The following is a 23,621-nucleotide window of genomic DNA, read 5'->3' on the forward strand; positions in this document are numbered from 1 at the left end:
TCGGAGTGAGCCAGTATAGTCCCTGTCTAGCTATGCACGCTTTTTGAAATGTTTTGAAGTTTGTTATGTTTAGGCCACCTAGGTCTTTCGTCAGTCTAAGCTTCTGTAGGCTGATTCTAGGCTTCTTACCCCTCCACAGAAAGGTGTTAAGCATTTTATCTAATCTCTTGTGGAATTATTCAGTATTTATCAATGGCAGCATGTTAAGCATGTAGTTCACCATTGGTGTGAGCATCATTTTAATCGTCTCCACTCTCCCCCACCACGTGGTGAATTTGGGGGACCATCCCTCCACTCTTTCCTTTATTTTGCTTAGCGTGGCTTGTTCATTATGTTCTAGTGTGGATCTAAGGTCCCTCTCGAAAAGGAGGCCCAGGTATTTGATTGGTTCCTTTTGCCATGTCAGGCCAGATGAGCCTAGTACTGTCTTAGTGGTGTGGACGTTTAAAGGTTTGCACTCTGATTTTCCCCTGTTTAATTTGTATCCCCAGACCTGGGCATATTGTTCTATCGTTTCCATCAGTGCCTTGATTGATTTCTCTGGGCTTTCGGTGAATATTAGGACATCGTCCGCATATGCCGCTAGCTTAAAGGTTTGCCCTTCTACCGGTATCCCTGCTATGTCTGTGTTGGTTCTGATCATGTTTAGTAGCGGTTCTATCGCTAGCAGGAACAGGGCTGGGGAGAGCGGGCACCCTTGCCTGGTCCCTCGTCCAAGATGGAATAGTTCTGATGTCCCCCCGTTTAGTACCACTCGTGCTTTGGAATCATTGTAGAGGGCTAGTACCATCTTCCTATAGTTGGGCCCAAGCCCGAATTTCTGCATGCACTGGTCTAGGAATGGCCAGGACACTCTATCGAACGCCTTTTCAGCGTCTAGGGTTATCATGACAGCTGCATTGTTGCTCTTGGAGGAGTGGTTTATTATATGACACATCAGCCTTGTGTTGTCGTGAGACATTCGGTTTTTAAGATAGCCTACTTGTGCGCAGTGTATGAGCTTAGGTAGGTATGCGTTGAGTCGGGCTGCTAATACTTTGGCGTAGATTTTACAATCCGCGTTTATAAGTGAGATCGGTCTGTAGTTTTTTGCTTGGTGTGTGTCCTTGCCATCCTTTGGTATTACTATTATGTTGGCTTCCGCCATTGACGGTGTCATGCGTCCATTCTGGACGCAGTTCGTGAATACTTCCGTCATTGTGGGCCTGAGTATGTGGAGGTACTGCTTGCAGAAGCCGGCCGTAAAGCCGTCTGGCCCTGGTGCCTTGTTATCTTTGAGACTTGCTGTGGCTCTCCCTATTTCGTCCTCTGTTATGTTTAGGTCAAGTATGTCTCGTTCTTTGTCTGATAGTGTTGGTGTAGATATGCGTTCCAGGAGTTCCTTGCCTCCATCTTCTCGTTGGGTTTCTTCCCTCGTGTAGAGATTTTCATAGAAATCCCTGAAGACCTCAAGTATCTCCTTGTTTGCAGTCTGAGATTTATTATTTCTGTCTTTGATGGCCTCTATCGAGTATTGTTTCTGTTTCCCCTTGAGGTAGGATGCTAGATTTTTCCCTGCTTTGTTTGCGGTGCACAGGTTGATGGCTTTATACTTGTTTATCCAAGTTCCTGCTCTTTCACTCAGGATTTTGTTAAGTTCGTATTTCCGTTTAGTTAGGGTGGTGAGGGTGTTTCTATCTTCTAGGTTGGCTATGTGTCCTGTCTCTAAGTTTTTGATTTCCTTTTCTAGTTCTGCAATCTTTTTGTTTCTTTCTTTGTTCAGCCTTCCTTTGATGGCCAGAACTGTCCCTCTTGTTGAACTGTGCTTAAAAATGACCATCAAGACTTCATTCTGTGTTGCCATGCGCTCGGCAACCTGATAAGGAATTGCTTTCTGTGACTCTGTTGAACCTTGCTTAACCCCCTGCTCCTCGTGGTTGAGCCTCCTGAAAAGCTGCTCGTGCACCTTGTCCTCCGGTTGCACCAGAGGTTCAGCCACTTCCTGTCAGCTATTGGTAATTCAGCCTCTCATGACCAGCGACTGTGACTTGTGACCACCATCTGTGTCCTGAAAACAAAGGCCGTGTGTGTTGCATCACCAGAAGCAGACGCTCTGTGACTACACCTTGTGACGGAAGACAGAGGCTGTGTGTGTATTGTGCAAGCAGAAACAGATGCTCTGTGACTATGCCATGTGAGCACGGAAGTCAGATCCAATGAACATTGAACCTGAGGCACATGCTCCTTGACCACGAGTGTGCCACCCGAGGCTGATGAAGCACGAGGCCTAACTAGAACTGGACAGATGAGAAACCTGCATTGTGTGAGGGGGGTTGCCAGTACTATAAATATGTGTGCGCTGCGGATTGAAGCAGCAGTCTCCGTAGAATTGTCTTTGTACCATTCTGGGACCTCTGTCCTTAGCTCGAGCTAATAAATGACTTGCTTCCCTCCACGGCTGCTTGTCCTGGTCTCTTTTGGTAATGTATGATTGATGCAAGAAGGACCCGTAGATTCAAGGCGTTTCCCTGCGCCACTGGCTTTGACTACCCTAGTGGGGGGGGTTTCCAAAGAGCCGGTTCAACAATTTGGCGCCCAACTCGGGGCGTCTTCGGTGGTCGCCATCGAGCCTGGTGGTCGTGAGGAGTCCGTGATCGAACGCTAAGGAAGGCGCGCCACTGCATTGGCTGAAAATTGTCATTGTGGGCCCAAGGTCTCCGATTGCGGGATTCCTCCCTCCAGTGGGCTACCCGACTGTGGCCCCGACTGACGCACCAGTTCTGGTTCCTAGATTTTGGAAGATCGAGACCTTTGTGACACCTGCCGTGAGACGGAAGATTAACGGTCAGGTAAGAGTGGGAGTGGCCCACTTCTTTGGTGATTTGTATTTTGGTTTTGGTATTTTGATTCCACTTTTGCAAAAGTCGAAGCCAAAGGGTAAGCACAGCTATATGCTGTAAATATTAGATTTTACCCTTTGTTGTTTGGAACCAGGATACACATCTAGAGATGCCTGGATTTAGTAAGTTCCGGAAATTTTGTTGTTGTTGTTGTTCGCAGGACTCCGCATTGGAGGAATCTTGTCCGATTCCTCCTTTGGGGACTCCCAATCATGAAGTCTATGCTAAACATGGCGTTGGCCCGATTATGTTTTCTTTACTTTGGCATAAGTATACTAAAGGTAACACTGAATTGCAATGGCCGATATATGGTAGTTTTGAGCCTCCTGTACTAGATAATTTGGAGGAGAAATTGTTTCAGAGAAAAGTTAGGCCTGCAATGCTTGATTCCTTTAGGGTTTGGCGCAAGGAGTCCAAACAGAAAGAAATCAAACTCAAAAGAAATGAAGCTAAAGTAATGCGTATGAGTGTAATTCAGAAAGCCCAGAATCATGATAATCAGAGAATAGAAGAGAGTATAGAAATACAGGATAGATTAAATAGAATGCAGGTGGATGGATGTTACATCACGATGAAGGTCCCCGAGAAGGCCCGGGACAAGGAGGATGACCCCCTCATGTCCTCCATGTTGAACACCCCTCCACCTTATTCTCCCGTCATGTATCCCGCTCAATTGGCCCCCGCTACTGCTCCAGTAGCTGCCCCTGCCCATGCCTTGGTTTGTCCGATTCCTCAGCCACTTGTTCCCAACACCCGACTGTTCAGGCCCCTGTGCCCATGCAAGTCCACCCTTCTTTTCCTCTCGTTGCACCTTCCACTGATCCCGTACCTGTCCAACCTCATATGCCTTCAACTCCCATTGCAACCAACCCATTTCTTGTTGACAACCATCCAACACCATTCCCCAGTACAGGGCTATTAGCGAATGCCTGGTCAGTGGTCCGTGACTATATCCCTTATGTAACTCCGCATAGACCACCCACTCCCAGACGACGCACTTTGCGCAGACTGATGGATAGTACACAGGAACAACTCGCTATGAGTCAACAAGCCCGTATCTGGATGGAAAATGACGCTATGTACACCGCTCAGGACATATGGATGACAATGGATCAGTGGACACACATTCAACAAATTGACATTTTTTGTGAAATGTGTGACATACTGATCCAAATGTGGGAGGATTTTGTGGAATCAGGTCCACCCCCAGGTCTGTCTGACCTTCGCCATAAGGTTGGAAAAGGGGACATTCAGGGAAAAGCACTATTATGTGATCTAATCACGTTAGTAGCCTACAGAGACTCCTTATCTGGTGTTACATTGAATAAGGGTTTTCCAATGAGGGAGGCACAGCCTGTTTGGAGAGACCGCATTGCTGGCGCAGATGGCAACCCTGAAATACCGGCAGGTTTTAGGCAGATGTGGGTCCATGTCCCTTGGAAAAGGTCTGACGTCCTCCATCTTAAAAATCAATTGCCTGACCCACGTAAAAATCCAGCAGGTTATTATAAGGAATTGACTCAGACACTCCAATCTTGCATAATGACTTTAGCAGATATAGATATGTTAATGGGACAAGTAGTACCGACTGAAGTATGGTCCAAAATACGCCATAGTGATTAAACAGAATTTGGCCATACGTGGAAATAATTTGAGGAAGCTGACAGAGCTCGAACTGGCGGTGAGAAACCCGATCCCATGATCTTGGCCCTTCCGGCCCAGATACTTACTGCCATGAAAAAGATGTTGACACCCCACCGTATTAATTGGGACAGATTAGCTGCTTGCAAACAAAAGAAAGATGAAAGTGTCTCTGATTTTTTCACACGATTCGAAAGCACATTCAAAGACTATAGTGGACAGGACATGACTACAGAAGGGGGACAGCGACTGTTTGTGGATAAATTTGTGTCTAATCTGTTGCCAGAACTTGGGACTAAGCTCAAAATGTCAGAAAGCGCAGGCCCATCTCCACCCTGTCTGGTATTTTGACAATGACCCAGTAATATGAAAATAGGGAGAATGAAGAGCGAGATAGAACGGATAAAAAGACTAAAGACTTAAAGACAAAGGTATTACTCCAACAAGCATACCCGACCCAGACCCAAAACAGAGGTGCCCCTAAGTTTCAACGAATAGCTCAGAGACCTGCCCCTGTGACTCCTCGCCCGCCGCCGGGACCCAACCAGTGCGCTTATTGTCGCCAAGAGGGTCATTGGCGCGACGAGTGTCCCTTGTTGGCCCAGAACCACTCTGCCCCCGCTGACCGCTTCACAGGACAACGTCCCCAGAGAGGATGAGGCCGAGGCGGATCTAGAACACAGTTACAGGACAGGCGCTCCCTAATGCAAGAGAAGAGATTTGATACCGCTAATTATGAGGACCGCAATTACTTTACTGAGGATTATGAGCCTGAAGAAGGGACTGGGTTTTTGTCCCACTAGGATTGCCAAGGACAAGAGAAGGGACCCGTGCCTGTTCTTGTTGACCAGAAGGGACCGTATGTTCATGTTACAACACTGGGATCTACGGAAAAATTCTTGGTCGACACTGGTGCAACTAAAAGTTCTATTGCTAGGTCCAAAGTCCCTGGGGCCCCCTTGTCTGGCGCGAATAACATTTCTGTAGGGTTTTCTGGCACCCCAGTATCTAGCCCCATTTCACAACCACTGGAACTAACAATAGAACCCTACACAGTTGATTCCGCTTTGGTTTTGACTTCCACATGTGGCGAAAATTTGTTGGGTTTAGATCTATTAAAAAGATTACATGCAACAATATACTGCTCTCCTGATGGGGTTTACATCACTATGGGCCCCCCTACCACGCACCCAGTATATTTGGCCTTCCCAGAATCCAATCCCCAGGAACTTCAAAATTCCCTCCTACTCTTTGGGCCCAAGGTGATACTGATGTCGGCCTTTTGTCCATACCCCCTTTTCCGTTACCTTGAAGGAAAATGCTCGCCCTCCCCGACTTCCCCAATACAAAATACCCAAAGAAGGGGAAAGGGCATTACTTAAGATTATTTCTGAACTCGTTGACAAGGGTGTGGTTGAAGAGACAAGAGGAAACGTGTGCAATAGTCCAATTTTGCCTGTTCTTAAACGCACCGATCCTTCCAAACCACCTGTTTATCGTTTTGTCATTGAATTACGCGAAATTAACAAAATAGTAGTACCCCAGTTCCCTGTGGTCCCAGATATCACCACCCTACTCACTATGGTTCCCATGTCTGCATGTTTCTTCTCTGTCATCGACTTAAAGAATGCTTTCTTTAGTATTCCCGTCGATGAACAGAGTAGGGATCTTTTTGGATTCTCATTGGCAGGACGCAGTTTCCGGTTCTGCAGAGCTCCACAAGGATACACAGAGAGCCCTTCAATTTATAGTCAGGCCCTCAAGGGCCAACTTGATTCCCTGACCCTACCCCAAGGTACAGCACTACTCCAGTACGTTGATGATTTGCTTATAGCTGCAGACACAGAGGCGCTGTGTAAAGAAGCTACAATGAAATTACTCCTACATCTGGCCCAGTTCAATCACAAAGTTTCCTTATCCAAACTCCAATATTGTCGACATGAGGTGACCTACTTAGGTCATCTCCTGTCGAAGGAGGGACGCCGCCTCACCCCTGAAGGAATACAAACAATCAGTAAAATGCCCCCACCAAAGACGCAGAAGGAGGTCCGTGCTTTCATTGGTATCACCTCCTACTGCCGCCAGTGGATACCCAATTTTTCTTTTCTCATTAAACCTTTATTGGCCCTCACACTTAAAGATGTTCCGCACCCACTCCCTTGGACAAATGAGTGCCAGCATGCGTTTGAAGAATTAAAAACAGCTTTGTGTTCGGCCCCGGTGCTAGGCACCCCTAATTATCAGAAGCCATTCACTCTTTTTGTACACGAGCATGATGGTTGCGCATTGTCAGTGCTAACACAGCGTTTTGGTGACAGACAATGCCCCTGTGCATATTTTTCTGCAGTCTTAGATCCCGTGGCTCGGGCACTACCCAGTTGCTTGAGGGCAGCAGCTGCTGCTGCTATATCCATTCGCCAATCTGCTGGTCTGGTCCTTGATACTACACTTACAGTTATGGTCTCTCACGCAGTTGACACTTTATTAAATAGGACAAAAACCCAACACCTTACTAGTGCACGTTTGTCCGGATATGAATTGACTCTCTTAGCCAGTCATATCACCATCCGCCGCTGCACTACGCTCAATCCAGCCACATTGCTACCCGTTGTTGATGATGATACTAGTTCTGATCCACATGATTGTGTCCTCCGGACGGAGGAAGAGACTAAAGGCCGTGTAGATTTGACTGACACACCCCTAACTGACCCTGATGGTACCCTGTATGTGGATGGCTCTTGCTTCAAACTCCCTGATGGTAGCACAACTGCTGCCTACGCCATCACCACGTTACAGACAGTAGTGGAGAGTGAGAGAATACCTTACCAATCAGCCCAGGCTGCTGAGTTAGTGGCACTGATCAGAGCTTGTGAACTAAGTACAGGGATGGCCGTCAACATCTACACTGACAGCCAGTACGCCTTTGGCGTGGCCCATAATTTTGGGCGACTATGGGCTGAGAGGGGATTTTTTACTTCTCACGGTACTAAGATACAGCATGGTCATCTGGTCAGCAGGCTGTTAGAAGCATTGACTCTTCCTTCAAAGATAGCTGTGATCAAATGTAGCGCCCACAAGAAAATAACTGATGACATAGGAAGGGGTAATGCATTTGCTGATCAGACTGCAAAGGCAACAGCTAAAGATGCCTCTGCCTGTATGTATGTAGCTGGCCCCTCAAACTGGGTACTGGAGAAAGGGATGCATGAGGATACTGTTGAGAATGTGAAGGAAATACAGGCAGAGGCGACTAGAGAGGAAAAGACTCTCTGGGAAGAGCAAACAGGCCTATTAAATGAGAATGGCTGTTGGACGGATCTGTCTGAACAACAGCGATGGTTGTTACCCGATGCCTATGTGTTGCCAGTGGTCACTATGGCTCATGGCCCAGCTCACATTAGTGCAAAAGGTATTTGCAAATTGCTAGCTCCGGTGTGGCAAAACAAGCACATCCCAAAATATGCCGAAAGATTAGTCAAAAATTGCATGATCTGTTTGATGCATAACCCAGGTAAGGGTACACTAACCCCTGCTGGGAATTTTGCGCCCCTATCTTACCCCTTTGAAGTGCTCCAAATAGATTACATACAGATGGAGAGATTCAACAATCTCCGATATGTCCTGGTGGTTGTGTGTGCCTTCAGTAAGTGGATCGAAGCCTACCCCCTTAAAGACAACATTGCTATAAGCACTGCAAAAATACTGTTGAAAGAATTTTTTCCCAGATTTGGGATGCCCAGAACTATCTGGAGCGACAATGGAAGCCACTTTACAGAGGAAATAATGAAGAAAGTGTGTGTGGGGATGGGGATCAGACAGAAATTCCATGCCGCCAATCACCCCCAGTCAGCAGGTTTGGTCGAGCGCCACAATGGAACACTGAAATTAACAAGCATTTACAATGCAATGGTTTCGCCTTTGGAAAAGTTAGAGTTATTGCCATTGTAAATGACAAAATTTGTATTTATGTGTTGGTTTTGAAAACAGATAAATAAATGGCATTGTCATTTACATTGCCATTAGCTTAATCTCTGCAGTCACTCTGCACTCTCTAGCACTCCCTAGAACTCCCTACTCACTCAGCACTCTCTAGCACTCCCTAGCACTCCCTACTCACTCTGCACTCCCTATGCACTCTGCACTCCCTCTGCACTCTGCACTCCCTATGCACTCTGCACTCCCTATGCACTCTGCACTCTGCACTCCCTATGCACTCTGCACTCCCTATGCACTCTGCACTCCCTTTGCACTCTGCACTCCCTTTGCACTCTGCACTCCCTATGCACTCTGCACTCCCTATGCACTCTGCACTCCCTATGCACTCACTCTGCACTCCCTATGCACGCACTCCCTATGCACTCTGCACTCCCTATGCACTCTGTACTCCCTATGCACTCTGTACTCCCTATGCACTCTGCACTCTGAACTCCCTATGCACTCTGAACTCCCTATGCACTCTGCACTCCCTATGCACTCCCTATGCACTCTGAACTCCCTATGCACTCTGACAACATACTCACCAGGGACACTGTGGAGGGCAGAGGAAGTGTCCGTGTCTGGAATACCATATAATGTCCCTTTGTAAGTACCCACCTGCGATGGGAGAGCAGTGTGGGTAAGAAATCCTCTCCTGGTAAAGGGTAGGGGTGAGCGGAAGCAGGACTCCCGATGGACAGTGTGGAGAGAGAGAGGGGCATGACGCCTCACGTGGAAGTGAGGCGGGCAGAGGAAGTAGGCCTCAGTCTGGATGGAATATCAACTCCCCGCAGCCCTACAAAGACAGGACTCGGGTACTGCCTCCCTCTTCCTGCTCCTCTCTCCTGCGGCCCTGGGACCCTGACTGAAAACCCTTCCTTGGGGGGCCGCCGGGAGCTGTGCTGCCCGCTTCTAGCTGCGAACAGTGTGACGCAACCAGCAGCCCCCTCGCATACACCGCAGAGACAGGAAAGGACAAGGGGCTCCCGTTGTATCCAAGCACCGAGACCAAGGCAAACACAAACATAATTAAACACAGACTGTTTCAAATAAACCCCAGAAGAACAGAGAGAATAAGATTTCCGTGTGAGAGAGAGAGAGAGAGAGAGAGAGAGAGAGAGAGAGAGAGAAAAAAAATGTTGGTCGAAGATGGGGGCAGAGGTGATGGGGGCGCCACAGCTGGTTAAGTAGCAGAAGTTGGCCGGGGAGCTTCGCGTTGGCGGAGGGGTCGAGAGATGCCAAACAGGGGAGGCGGCGGTGGGGGCAGAGCTCTAAGAAGGAGCGGGAGCTCTAAACTCGGTGGGGGAGCTAACGCTTGGCAGATGTGGCCTAATCGCTGCCAACTCCGGAGCTAGGGAACAGGTTCGAGTCCTGACGGCGGATCAACATTCTGTGGTCCTGGACAAACCACTTAAGCTACTCGTGCTCCCCCCCACCCCCCAAATGAATATGACTGTGTAAAAAGCAAGCTGGAGCTCGTGCCCAGCGCTCCAATATCTTTGGCCCAAGTTCATGCCACATAAAACTGAAAACAAATAAAGCTGTGGGAAAGTTGACTTACTGGAGAGAGCAAGGCCGTGGTTGGGGAAGGGATGCATGGTTGGTGCAGAAAGCAACGCTTGAGGAGTAGAGTCGGTTGTGGAGCAAGGGTTTTTGCCCCAGTAGGTGAAGTGGCGATTTGTTACCTTACCCCGCCATTTTCTGGCAGCGTCAATCTGACGCTCACTCCCACATATGAGATAGTTAACTGCCCTCAAATGACTTTTTTTGTATTTATAAATGTTCGAGTGCTTCATAGCCATTACAAGGCACGAAGTGCTCGGAGTTGCAGAGGGCGTGTGTCGTGTGCCCTGTATGGCTGGTGTTTTGGCCGTGCGCGAGGTACACTGGTGTCATCTGACTTGTGTCGCTGCATGAATTTGAAGCACAAACGAGAAAGCCATTGGACGCGTAAGCATTACATGATATTGTATACATGGATGTTAAGTGCCTGAGGGCTGTGTAGACAATGTGGAAAGTGTCTTGGTGTTGCATGTATGGAAGAGTTTGCTCAGCATTGCTGCAGGTGTGTATCGGTGCCAACACGTACGCGCAGGAGATAAATATGGCAACATAAGCAGTACCGCATGCACACACCTAACCTAACCCACGGAGAAGGAGACCCGACACGAGGGAAGGAGGAGGCGCACGGGGATGCACGGGACAGAGGCGCAGGGGACATGGTGACTTCTACTACGGGGGGAGGGGCGGACACCGACAATGTGTCCCGACGCCCCTCTCCCCTTGCAGGCACTCACCGGGTCCGGCGGCTGCTGGACGAGAGCTCCCGCTCCTCGGGACTCTCCGGGGCCGCGGAGGGACGTTCTCTTTCCCCGGGGCTCCTCCTGTGCAAGCAGATCGACTCACCTGCACCTTGCGACGGCAGCACTTCTCCGGTCTCCCTTTTCGGCATGGGAGACCGGCAACATCGACGGCGGCAATCTCGCTGGCACTTCTCCGGTCTCCCTCTTTGGCATGGGAGACCGGCAACGTCCTCCGCATCTCCCGGGGCTCCCTCCAGGCCACGGGAGCCCCGCGGGCGCCGCCATACTTCTTGCCGTCTTCCTTCTTCCCCCGGGCTGCAGGGGCGGGCACTTCCGGCCGGCCGCGCTAGGATTGGCCGGCCGGCCGGTCACTTCCGGGTCGCCGCGGGCAGCGCGGCGGCCCGTCTCTAGCTCAGGCAGGCGGGCGGCGAAGTTTCCCGAGGAGTGGGCTCCCTCGTGGACCAGCAGTGACGTCCACGCAGCTTCACCAATCAGGAGCAGGATAGTCACTGGTGCCGGCAATGCCGGACCAGATTCGGGGGCGTTCCCGGCTTTCGGCTGACGTCGCGTGACGTCGGCAAAAGCCAAAGAATCTCGGGAACGCCTCCGAATCTGGTCCGGCATTGACGGACAGGCCCCTCGTCCAATGGCTAGGCTCCATTTATGGAGCCAGCCAATGAATGACGAGGGCCGACCCAAAGCCACACTACAGTTCTCATTAGATTTCTCCTGCGCAATTGCAGTCGAAACCTAAAAATGGCAAAAATCCAGGCTGACACAGGACTATCCTGGCCAGACGCCCTGCCCCTTGCCCTCCTATCAACTAGGGCCACAGCACATTCCCGTACTGGACTATCTCCGTACGAAATAGTGTTTGGTCGGCCAGCAAATATTTGGGGAGTACCCCGTCCCAAGAAGTACTCTGACATTGAATACCCATTGTTGATTGATTATTTACATGAATTGACCACTAACCTACGTCTCATTCATCGTCAGGTACAAGACATCCTGCCACCCAAACCAGAGGACCCAGGTCACACCATCCAACCCGGTGACTGGGTCTGCATCCGGAACTTCCAGAGAACAAAGAATTTGGAACCGAGGTGGAAACCGCCCCAGCAAGTGTTGCTGGCTACCAGGTCTGCAGTGAAGGTGGCAGGAAGAAAAAACTGGGTCCACGGAGTGCACTGCAAAAGGGTGCCTCTACCCTTACCGTACGACCAGTGGGTCAAGGAGGGCCTGGGAGAGGACTAGTGTGAAAAATCCCCTCGCTTTGTACCCTTCAGTGACGCCAACATTGCCTGGGCTTCATCTGAACGAGAGGAAAACGACATCCTGCAATCTGCCGTTCCCCCGCATCTGAGGTTACGGGGCACTCAGCAGCCAGAGCCTTTATTTTCTGATCAGACAACGCCCAGGTCCACTCGGTACAACCTCCGACCCAGAAATAAGGACTGAAGAGACAAAGGTCTCTGCCCTCTGCTTGACTTGGACCAAAAATTGCTGCAGGGCTGTGATACACCGGCATTCCATTTTTCTTTTGGGCCGGAGCCGGTACAGCGGACCGGGACGGGCTAAAAAGGGCCACCGGAATCACTGACCGGTGAAGCAACCACCAATCACGGGCAGCACACTAGGGAGGACCAGGACAAAGAAAATGAATCCTGAAAACTTGAAGAGCAAAGAAATGAAGAAACAAGAGTACATGAAGACAATACGTGGCCGGCACTCAATCTGTCTAATGGTACTAATGACTATTTCACTGGGACTGGCCTGCCTCGGGTGGGTAATATACGCTGCCCTCGCAGCACCTGAGCCTCCTACATCTACAGAATCGCCCCATCAACATGTGTCATTACCCACCCATGAAAAGAACAGAAGGACAGGTTTCTTTAACAACACTTTCATTCAAATGTTACACCAGCACCAGCTCGTGGTGAACACAATAAACTGTTGGGTATGTGGGTTGCTGCCCCATACTGCAAGCACTGGGATGTCCCTGATTCCTGCTCCTTTTTCTCGGGCTGGTTCGGCCTATGGCTGGTACACTGTGTTCTTTGACGCATTCTATTCAGGTGACACATCCACACGATCCCTGGGGAAGATCAGTAGCAGACAAGCATTCCGCCACATCATGGCTGCAGAGTGGCCAAGCATGGACAAAGATTCAGCAGAAAAGAATGAATATGAGGACAATCATGGGTCTTTCTTTCCATCGAATATCTACAATGGTGGGGGAAAGAAAAGGCTGCCACCTATCAGAGATCTCCCTGTCTACCCACATCCCGGAAAATACTGTATCAAAAGCAGCGGAACAGTATGGGTGGGAAAAAGTGACTGTGCTTACACACTTCAGCTCAATGGTTCGTCCCTCCCAGCTCTGGTGTCCTCGCTGAATACGTACTTTGTGTGTGGGAACAAGGCCTACACCTGGCTGCCCAAGTCTTGGTCGGGCACCTGTTACATTGCTTGGTTGCTACCCCCCACCTACACAGCCGATGCAAAACACCACATCCAGAAAAGAGGTGTGGTTGATCCGGAAGACACAGCTGGCCAAGAATTTGGTGACTTTGCTAAAGGGTTCCTCCCATTTTGGGGCCCTGTGGTCAATAGCCGCAATCTCCGACATCTCACCAGGGTGGTAGAAGCCACCATCAACGCAACTGCCGGTGCCCTCAGTAACATCACGGCTGAACTTCAAGCCGACCGCCTCATGACTTTACAGAACAGAAATGTGCTTGACATAGTGCTGGCGGACCGTGGAGGGGTCTGCACATTGATCAAAACAAGTTGCTGCATTTATATCCCCGATAATGCACCGATAGTCTATCAAGCAATCCAGAAGCTCCACAAGATTGCTTCCGACATCCATCAGGATGAGGGTTCATGGTCCCTGACAGACTGGATTTGGAGCATGGTATCTCAGTGGGGATGGAAGATAATGATTTTCATTGCCATCGTTGCAGCCGCATTGTTCTCTTGCTGCCTTTGTGTTCAATGCATGCCCGCACTGTGTGGGTTCTGTGCCACCTCTTTGGCACACAAACAAGTGAATTCACACCATCACAATGCCATGATGATGGTAGAGAAAGAGGTCCAGGAGATGATGAACATTGACCTTGACTGATTGTTGCCTCTGCATGGCAAAAGGAGGGTCTGTTGAACTGTGCTTAAAAATGACCATCAAGACTTCATTCTGTGTTGCCATGCGCTCGGCAACCTGATAAGGAATTGCTTTCTGTGACTCTGTTGAACCTTGCTTAACCCCCTGCTCCTCGTGGTTGAGCCTCCTGAAAAGCTGTTCGTGCACCTTGTCCTCCGGTTGCACCAGAGGTTCAGCCACTTCCTGTCAGCTGTTGGTAATTCAGCCTCTCATGACCAGCGACTGTGACTTGTGACCACCATCTGTGTCCTGAAAACAAAGGCCGTGTGTGTTACACCACCAGAAGCAGACGCTCTGTGACTACAACTTGTGACGGAAGACAGAGGCTGTGTGTGTATTGTGCAAGCAGAAACAGATGCTCTGTGACTATGCCATGTGAGCACGGAAGTCAGATCCAATGAACATTGCGCCACCTGAGGCACATGCTCCTTGACCACGAGTGTGCCACCCGAGGCTGATGAAGCATGAGGCCTAACTAGAACTGGACAGATGAGAAACCTGCATTGTGTGAGGGGGGTTGCCAGTACTATAAATATGTGTGCGCTGCGGATTGAAGCAGCAGTCTCCGTAGAATTGTCTTTGTACCATTCTGGGACCTCTGTCCTTAGCTCGAGCTAATAAATGACTTGCTTCCCTCCACGGCTGCTTGTCCTGGTCTCTTTTGGTAATGTATGATTGATGCAAGAAGGACCCGTAGATTCAAGGCGTTTCCCTGCGCCACTGGCTTTGACTACCCTAGTGGGGGGGGGTTTCCAAAGAGCTGGTTCTACACTCTGATGGTGGCTTTCAAGGCGTCCCAGAGCAAGCTCCTGTCTATCTCGGGGGTGTCATTAATTGCTAGGTATTCTATTATTGCTGTCTCAATCACTGCCCTCACTGAGGTGTTGGTAAGCAGGTTGTCATCGAAGCGCCATCTGCGAGTTGGCTTCTCATTGTGTTTCCCTGACAGGACTAGGCTTATGTGTGAGTGGTCTGAGATGCTCCGTGGGCCAATTTCCATGTGGTCTATGAGGTGGGTGTGCGTGTCTGATATGAGGATGTGGTCTATTCTGCTGTAGGAGTTGTGTGGGTTTGAGTAAAATGTGTATTCTCTGGCGTCTGGGTTTTGAAGTCGCCACGGGTCTTTCAGGCTAAGTTTGGAGCACAGGTTTTTCAGGATGTTGCCCTTATGTGATGTTTGGCTCGGTCTGTGCGGGTGTTTGTCAATGGCTGGGTCCAGGACCTGGTTCATATCTCCTGCAACCACTAGAAGTTCGCCTAGTGGTAGTGTGTGTAGTTGTGCCCCCACCTTGTCCCAGAAAGACCTGTCGTCAGTGTTGGGACCATAAATGTTGGCCACATGTATGGCTTCTTCGGCTCTCCTTAGGCTGGTCACTAGAATTCTACCCTCGGTGTCTGCCTGCGTGTTCAGCAGTGTTAGCTTGGATTTCTTGCTAGTTATTGTCACCACCCCGTTTTTTTTGTTTTGTTCTGTGCTGGTGACCCTGTTACTTCGCCTATCCAGCTAGCCTTGAGGTGCCCTATGTCTTCGGCTTCTTATCTTGTCTCTTGCAGTACATAGATGTCGCTCTTAAGCTTCCTCAGGTGGTCTAGGACTTTCCTTCTTTTCACCGGGCTATTGAGACCCTTGACGTTTAGGGATACTATCTTGATATCTGTTGTGCGGTTGGTTTGGTTGTTGTGTGTCATTTGTAGTGCTGTGCATCTGGCGATCTATGTGATCTCAATCTCTCTGATTCCCTGTGCTGGCCTCCCCCTTGTTCTTCGCTTACATGTGAGTTGCTGTGCTTATCCCTGCGCTGGCTGCTCCTAGGAGAAAGTGTGGAGAAGTGAAAGATAGAGTAATAGAAAAAGAGAAAAAGAGTGACCCCATGTATGTGCTCCCCGCGCCCCCCTCCCCTACTACCCCCTCCCCCCCTTACTTGCTGAGTGGGTGTGCGACAACAAAGTTCCTTTGCTCCGCATCGTCCCTGAGGTAGAGTTCGTGATTATCGATGGCTGAGTTCAAGAAACAAGAAGAAAAAATACCACAGCCCTTCTTGCTTGCTTGGTGTTTCCGTTCGTGTAGAGTCTTCCTCAGCACTGAGGTAGATTGTTCCAAACATGTAAACTTAGCTGTAGATCGCCCAGGTTCTATTTTCGACAAGAGGAAAAGTACATTCCTTCTTGCTTGCTTGATGTTTCCCGTCCGTGTACGGTGTTTGTCAGCACTGAGGTTGATTGCTCAAAGCATGTAAACTAGTAGCAGATCGCCCAAGCTCACTATGCGGCCGTGGATCATGCCCTTTCGGGCAACTTGGCATTCAGGTCAGGCAGATAGCTTGAGGTAGGCATGTACTCCTGTGGCTGCTCGTGTTCTTCATTCTGATTGCGCGGCCTCGTCTGGTGAGGCGCGTCTTTTGGCTGCACCGGGGCTTTTTGTTTCCATCTCCTCTGTCGGCGGTCCTTGCATGTAGCGTCTCAGGTCTTCCGGGTTTTCAAATACCATTGTTCTCCATTTGTCTGTGATCTTGAAGCGTGCTGGGCCGACAAAACTGAAGCTAATGCTTCTTTTGCGTAGGGTGTCTCTTAGGGCTAGGAAGCCTTTCCTGGTTTCAACCGTTGGTTTGGAGTAGTCTTGGGTCAACACAATCTTGCTGCCTGCCCATGTGAGGTTCTGGTTCTTCCTGGCGAAGTCGAAAATGGCATCGGTATGGCTCGTTCTCAGCGGATTGCATATTATTGGTCTGGGTCCTTTCCCCGTCGCTGGTTTCCCAGCCGGCACTCGATATGCCTTTTGTACTTCGAACTGCTTGTCGAAATTTATGCCGGTGAGCTTTGGAATCATGTCCTCCAGCATGGCTGCACATGAGCCTGCTTTATCCTCTATTCCTTCCGGCACCCCTAGGATCCTCACGTTGCCTCTTCTGGCCCTGTCGTCCTGTTCCGCTAATTGTCTTTGTATGGCTTTAGTGGCTTTCTGACATTCTACTATTGCTTTGGTGTTCTCTACAATTGCATCCTCCACGGAGCTTATGCGGCTCTCTGCGGCTTCCATTCGGGTGTTGGTACTGTGCAGGTCGGCTCTTATTGCCGCTAATTCTAACTGCATGTTGTCTATCTTAAGTTTTGTTTCCTTCGCTACCGCGTTACCTTCATTGATCTTCCTGAGGATGGTCTCTAGGGTGGCCGTTTCGCTTTTTGTCTTCATCCGGGAGTCAGGGTTGTCCTACTTTGCTTTTTTTAGGTCCCCTGCTGCTTTGCCTTCGTTGTTTGCCATTGCGCCGATGCCTCTTCTCGACAGGATGCTGCCCAGGCGCCCCTCTTTCTGAGCTGATGTTAGATTGCTGGTTGGGGTTACTTTTGAGGTCGGGGCAATTGTGTGGGTTCTGTATCGACTTGGTTCTCTGATGTGTCTCGTTCTTGTCTTGGATTTTGCCCCTGCCAGCGTGTGCTTTGTCTCGTTTGCAGCCTGGCCCAGCTGCTTTTAATGAGTGACTGGTTGAGGATGGTAGCGGTTAGGCCTCTGGCTCGCTTGGCCGTTGGCTCTGTTAGGCTTTGATGGTTCCACTCGGCATGTAATCTCGAACGGGCGGGTTCGTGCCCTGGTGTCTGCCCCTACAGGGTTCCACGTTCGCCTCTTGCCTTTGCGGGTATTAGGTTTGATTGTGGCTCGTTTGTGCTGTATGCCCTCGCCGGTTGGTCCAGAGTGACTTCCCCGGCATGCGGCGGTGTCAGCCTACTCTCCGCTCTACCCTCACCTCTGACCACTTGGAAAGTGTTTACTTTTCCCCTTGTTCGCCAAACGCCCGGCTGCCGCTATTAACCCGCGTTGGGTGTTTACCTCTGCGCTCGCCTTTCCGCTTGTTAGACTTCCGTTTCCGGTCGGTTGTTGTTGACCGATTCCATCGTTTCCGGTGATGGCGGCGCCCGTGTGTGAGGCTGGTTTCGCTTTCGTTGGTCTTCCTAGCGGTGATCGGTACACGCTCAGAAGTCCCCCAGCTGCCTTTACAAACCCCCTTCAAGCCTTCTGGAGGTCCGCTCTGAGTTCCGTTCGCCTTCGATGCACCTTTGTTTCCTCGCTGCCACTCACCACCTACCTCGCTATCGCGTTCAGCTGGCAGACGAGTTTGAGATCCTCAGCTCGGCTGGGCATGTGCCGGGGGCTGGGAGGGCGGGTTAGTTGTAGGCGTTTAGGTCACCTCTTCTCCTCTTCGTTGTGATCACTCGTTTGGTGCCTGTAGGAAGTTCTTTCTTCCCTACCCTCTGGGTGCCATCTTGTCCTCCTTTTGTTTCTGGGTCCTTGGGGCTTCGCGGTGTAAAATCTCCGTTTTTTTGCAGCTTCCCTCACACGCTTCTCGGCTCTTCATGTAGCCTCGTTCTTCCCATGCTTTATTCTTGTTTCTGATGTAAGATCAGACTTGTTTGACGGGTAGTTATCGCCGTAGTTGGGGTGCGGAGCAATTGGACTCAGAACACCATCCACATTGCCGTCCAAGCCATGCCCCCTTTGATAATCAAGCCATATTAATGTATTCCGTATCCTCTCAACTTTTCCAGAACCCATAACCAAAAACCCTTTTATAACAGTTATGCACGTACAAAGTTATAAGGGTGCGTGAGAGGGGGAAAACTCTTGTATGCTGCTTGCCCACATATTAGGAGTTAACCTAAGAGGTTAAACTCCTGCCCCCTTCACCTTAAGGACCCTCTACCCTAACCCCACCCCTCACATAGATCCAGTGCCACACACTCGAATAAACCCGGAGGACAGGCCATGAAGGACTTACTACCACAGCGACTTCATTCTTATGCATTCTTTAGTAAAATAGTATTTAAAATAGTATGGTAACTCTGTTATTAAAAATGGAAATAATATTTAAAATCATGTTACAGCGGCGGTTCCTCCATGGGAGCGGAGGAGCGCTTCTCCCCACCCCCACACTGTTGCGCAGAAAGCTAGAAAAATAAAATGGTAATAAAAGGATTTTATTACCATTTTATTTTTCCGGCCGAATAGTAATAGGCAAGTACGTCATTGTTGCTGATTGGTAGTAATGACGAGTGGCCCTTTAGTATGAACTATGCATGTCTATTTGGCCTCTTACCTTGCTTTTTTTTGTAAAGAATTGTATTGGTATTTTGCATCCTTACATGAGTCATACATCCATATCGTCTTTGTTCACATTTCTTTTATACATTCCTTCTCAGAATGGACAGGTTAACGATAAGGTGCAAGAGACAGTACATATCATGTGTGGAACGTAAGCTTGTACACATATCTTACTGCATTGTTGTGTGCTCTTGCGGTTTATAAACTACTGGTGGGGTGTCTTAACTATGGATCGAACTGGGGTCGGGTAGAAGGGGTTGGGGTGTGCCCAGGGGGGAGCATTTTGCGTGGCGGCTGTTATGCCGTTGGTGTCATGAGGTTAGGTGTGTGGGGAGATCCTGCAGTCTCTGCAGGAATATACGAGTTTCCCGATGTCTGTGTGGGGTGATGGGGGTTCGATGGTCGCTGGGGGTCCAGGTGTGACCTGGCAGGCGATTTTCTGGTCGATTGTGCTGCTGGGGTCTAGGGTGTAGTGGGTGGTCGGCTGTGTGCTGTCTGTTGTCTAAATTGATGTAGGAGATGGGCCCATTCTGTGGATATGTGGCACTTACGTAACCCCCTCACCTCTTCATTGCTTACTGCGTCCTCTTATGCCATTCCCCATTTATAAACCGCTCCCACCCAGGCCACAAGTGGGGGCCCCTTCGGGGCTCGCCAGTGCATAGCTATTCCTCTTTTTGCCAGCAGTATAGCCAGCAATGCGAAACGGGTCTGAACTTTGTGTTGTTTTCACCACCTGAACTTTCCCAATGCGCTGGCCTCCAATGTATTCATGTCTGGTAAGCCTGTGACGTCCTGTAGTCCCAGGTCAAACAGGATTACTTTAGAAGCCATCCTAGAGTAATTCAATGATCATCCAACTACATTAGAAGTCCTTTTCACATCATCAGACATCATCAAGCTCTTGAAGTCATCAGCAAAGCTTAAAAGCTCTGCCTGATGATTTGAAGATGACCTGAAAATGAGTATCTGATGACTTTAGAAGGTGTCATTATTCATGATGATTTAGGGATGACTTGAAAATCAGTACCTGATGACTTCAGAAGGTGTCATTATTCATGATGATTTAAGGATGTCTTGAAAATGAGTATCTGATTACTTTACAAGATTACAGGATGAGATTGTCCCTGATGACTTTAGGATGCTTTGAAAATGAGTACCTGATTACTTTAAAGGTACCTTTGTGTTTTCAATAAGATATTTTTCTTCTGGTGATTTTAACATGAATTGCTGGTTACTTCATGAGCATGTCCACCATTTTGGTTTCAGTTTTCTAGATATATTCTAACTGTTGGATGATTGCACGATTAATTGCAGATAAACGCAAAATGGCAAATAACTTTTCTATTATACACAACTGAGCATACAGTGTGCTTTAGAGAACTGTGAATAAGTCACAGGTTATTTTTTTAACACATTTATTTGTTTTTGCCACTTTCTTTTTGTACAAAACAGGTAAAACAAGCATCCACTGTTAAAATTTTAAATCATCAACGGTGGCTCTCCAACCTTCCTTGATAGAACTGGTTTCCTCAGGGTCCTTTGAGAAGGGCCCTGAAACCGTAAAATACCAACCGCGACTTTCCCCGTGTTATCCTATGGACACTTGACCAGGTGTAACACCTTTGCACCCGGGGGTCCCTAGCTACTTACCTTTGGTGGTTCTGTGCTTCCCCTAGCTTCTTCATCCTTGGATATCAGTCCTGGTTTGGTACTCACCTCGCATTCCATGTTCTTAGTATTTGGTTTGGCCCCCCCCATAGGGGCCCATGTGTTTTCTATGCTTTACTTACCAGTGCTGAAGTATATTTCTAGGTGTATTGATATCTCCAGGTAGGAGATATAGCAAAGAATGTCTAGTGTTTTGTTTAATAAATATAAAAGTATTTTTCTAACACTGGTGTGGTCCTTTCTTGAGTGTAAGATTCACTGACTGACTGTGTGTTAATGAACACGTTTTACACCCTCCTGAATAAGCCTTAGCTGTTCTCCACAGTTACCCCTTGACAGCTTTGGTTATCAGGGACCATTACAACTAATACTAAGGTTTGCCTGGCCTCAGTGCACAGTGCCTCACCAATTGGTACACGCCATATACTGAGCCAGCCTCCTACACACATTCCTTTCCTTCAATCAGTTAAACAATTCTTCTGTAGATGGTAAGAACTGGTAAAAATACAAGGCAAGAAGTGAGGGAGATTACAGGGAGAGATAGATAATGAAAGGCAGGAAGAATAAACTGGAAAGAAATGGTTATAATGAGGATGATGAGGAGCTGGAGAGATTGTATGTGGTGAAAGAGATTTGAGGGGACGAGAAAAGATAGTAGAGGTTGCTGCTGGTAAGGGTTGGGAGGCAGAATGGCATAAGGTGTAGAAATGCAAGAGGAATAGTGTAAAGAAAAGTAAGTAGTATTGGTTGCTGTGATAAAACTTGAAGGAGAGGGGGATAGTGAGTGGAGTTTAAGAGGAAGAGAGAAAGTGACAAAGCACAGTAGGTTAGTAGAAAGAATACAGGGAAGGAGGGAATGGGGACTGGAGAAGAGGGCCCAGCCAGAGATGGACTAATGTCTTGAAAAGACAATTTTTTGCCACCCTGGTCCTCACTGTTCGTAAAGGAGATGTGGAAAAACCCAAGAATGTGCAGCGATCACGTACTCCAATGCTTTGATGATTTTCACAGACAACCTTTGAAATGGTTAAAGGAGGATGGGGGGCATAGAGTGTATGTTGTGGGAGGTCTTGTGATTGATGCCCTGGCGTTCAGCGTTGTGTATTATTTTTTGCATCACTTGACATAGAAGGAGCCTACTTTATAAGGCATCTGCAGGCACATGATTCCTATAATGTATTTACTAATCTGACCAGCAGTGCTTTGAAAGAGGCTGTCTCAAAGATGTTTTCAATAAGTGTATTTTGGCATCATGTACTTGCCAGCTGTGTTTCATAAATCCGTGTTTACAGTACATGTGTTTAATAGTGCAAATACATTTCTGTACCATTGGGTGAATTTATTACAGCATTTTACGTACAAAATAACCAACTCACTGGGCCCACCTGTTCTTTCCAGCCCACTTTGAAAAGATTCCATATGCTATGATGAAAAAGATGGTATGATCTCAGTCTAAGAATGGACAAGCTACACCACCAGTAAAACAGATTTAAAGATCCTGATTAGTACACAATTGAAGAGAGTAGGTTAGATTAATGAGGTGTGGCAGAAAACTGGTTTTGGATGCTAGTATAAGACTAAAGAGATGGAAGATATATGGTTAGACTAAACTTACGCTGTCTTGACATTCTCAATTCTGTTGACTGCTGATACATGTCAATTGTAGCAGTGGGAAATAATGTGCTACAATAGAAGTCAATCACTTGCTTGTGATCAAGATCAAAGACTTTAGCCGACGTCATCGTGTCTATTCCTCTGGTAGCAAGCACCGATATTCACCAATCAGCAATCCATTATCTTACACTCTTCCTGTTAGTTAATAACCCAAAACAATACCGGCCAGATTGCTCCGACGTCTTTCCTTCGTGACGAGAGCGGCAGGGAATTGGAGAAAGCAGGACGGAGGAAGCGGGAATCCGGACCCATTCCGAAGCGGGACGGTACGTTTTATTTTATATTTTTCATTTTTGTTTAACTAAACCCCTCCCCCCCCAGCGAGCGCATAACTACACTGCACGTTAAGCGTTAACTTTAATAATGGCAGCCACCACATTTATATAACGCGGCTGAAGCATATCCTTTGTAAATTGTTTGTATTCCATTTTTTAAAATACAGCGCATTTGGTGGCCGCACTTCTTTATTATCGTGTCACTAAAATGCGTTCCTTTTAAAGTGTATCTGCCTTTGCAAAGTGCTGTGTGCAAAGCTTCATAGTCCTAGCGGACGCATACCAATCTGCCTCATCTCTTTCGATTTACCCCGGTCACAGCTGATATAGAGGCGGTAACAGTGTGAAAACTAGCTATTGTATTAAAAATAACAGCTCCTTACCTACCTATGTTTTCCTACCAGCAACTATGTAATCATTATTAATAACGTTGCTGCGAGCGATGCCGGCACCATGCCGTCCACATTATATCAAAGTGTAGAGAGCATCAACGGGCATAAGCAGTGGCAAAAACTCTAACGCTTACAAATGCGAAACCCATTGCATTGCAAATGCTTGTTTTAAAACACTGTTCACATTTACAAAAGGAGGCGGGGCGGCACCACCTGGAACCATGATAGTGTTGCCCACGTTATCTATAAACAGGGAAAATCAGTTTAATGATAACAAAATGAGACAAGCCCTGCCCCCAAATAGCAAAAGTAAAAAAGTAAAGTCCACATTTGTAAAGCAACAATTTTCTCTTAATGCAAATCACAAACAATGTTGGCAAGACACATGATAAACATTGTTCTGCTCAGACGTCATTATTTTCTACTGATGAGGCCCCGGTTACTTACAATATAATGATTGCATCAACCCTGAATGCGCTAATTTTACCTTCTACATTGTGATTTTTTTGGGTTGTGCCTTTTTATACAAATGTGAAATATTGCTTTGCGATTTGTA

Source organism: Lissotriton helveticus, chromosome 6 (assembly GCF_964261635.1).
Source record: "Lissotriton helveticus chromosome 6, aLisHel1.1, whole genome shotgun sequence".
Lineage (NCBI taxonomy): Eukaryota > Metazoa > Chordata > Amphibia > Caudata > Salamandridae > Lissotriton > Lissotriton helveticus.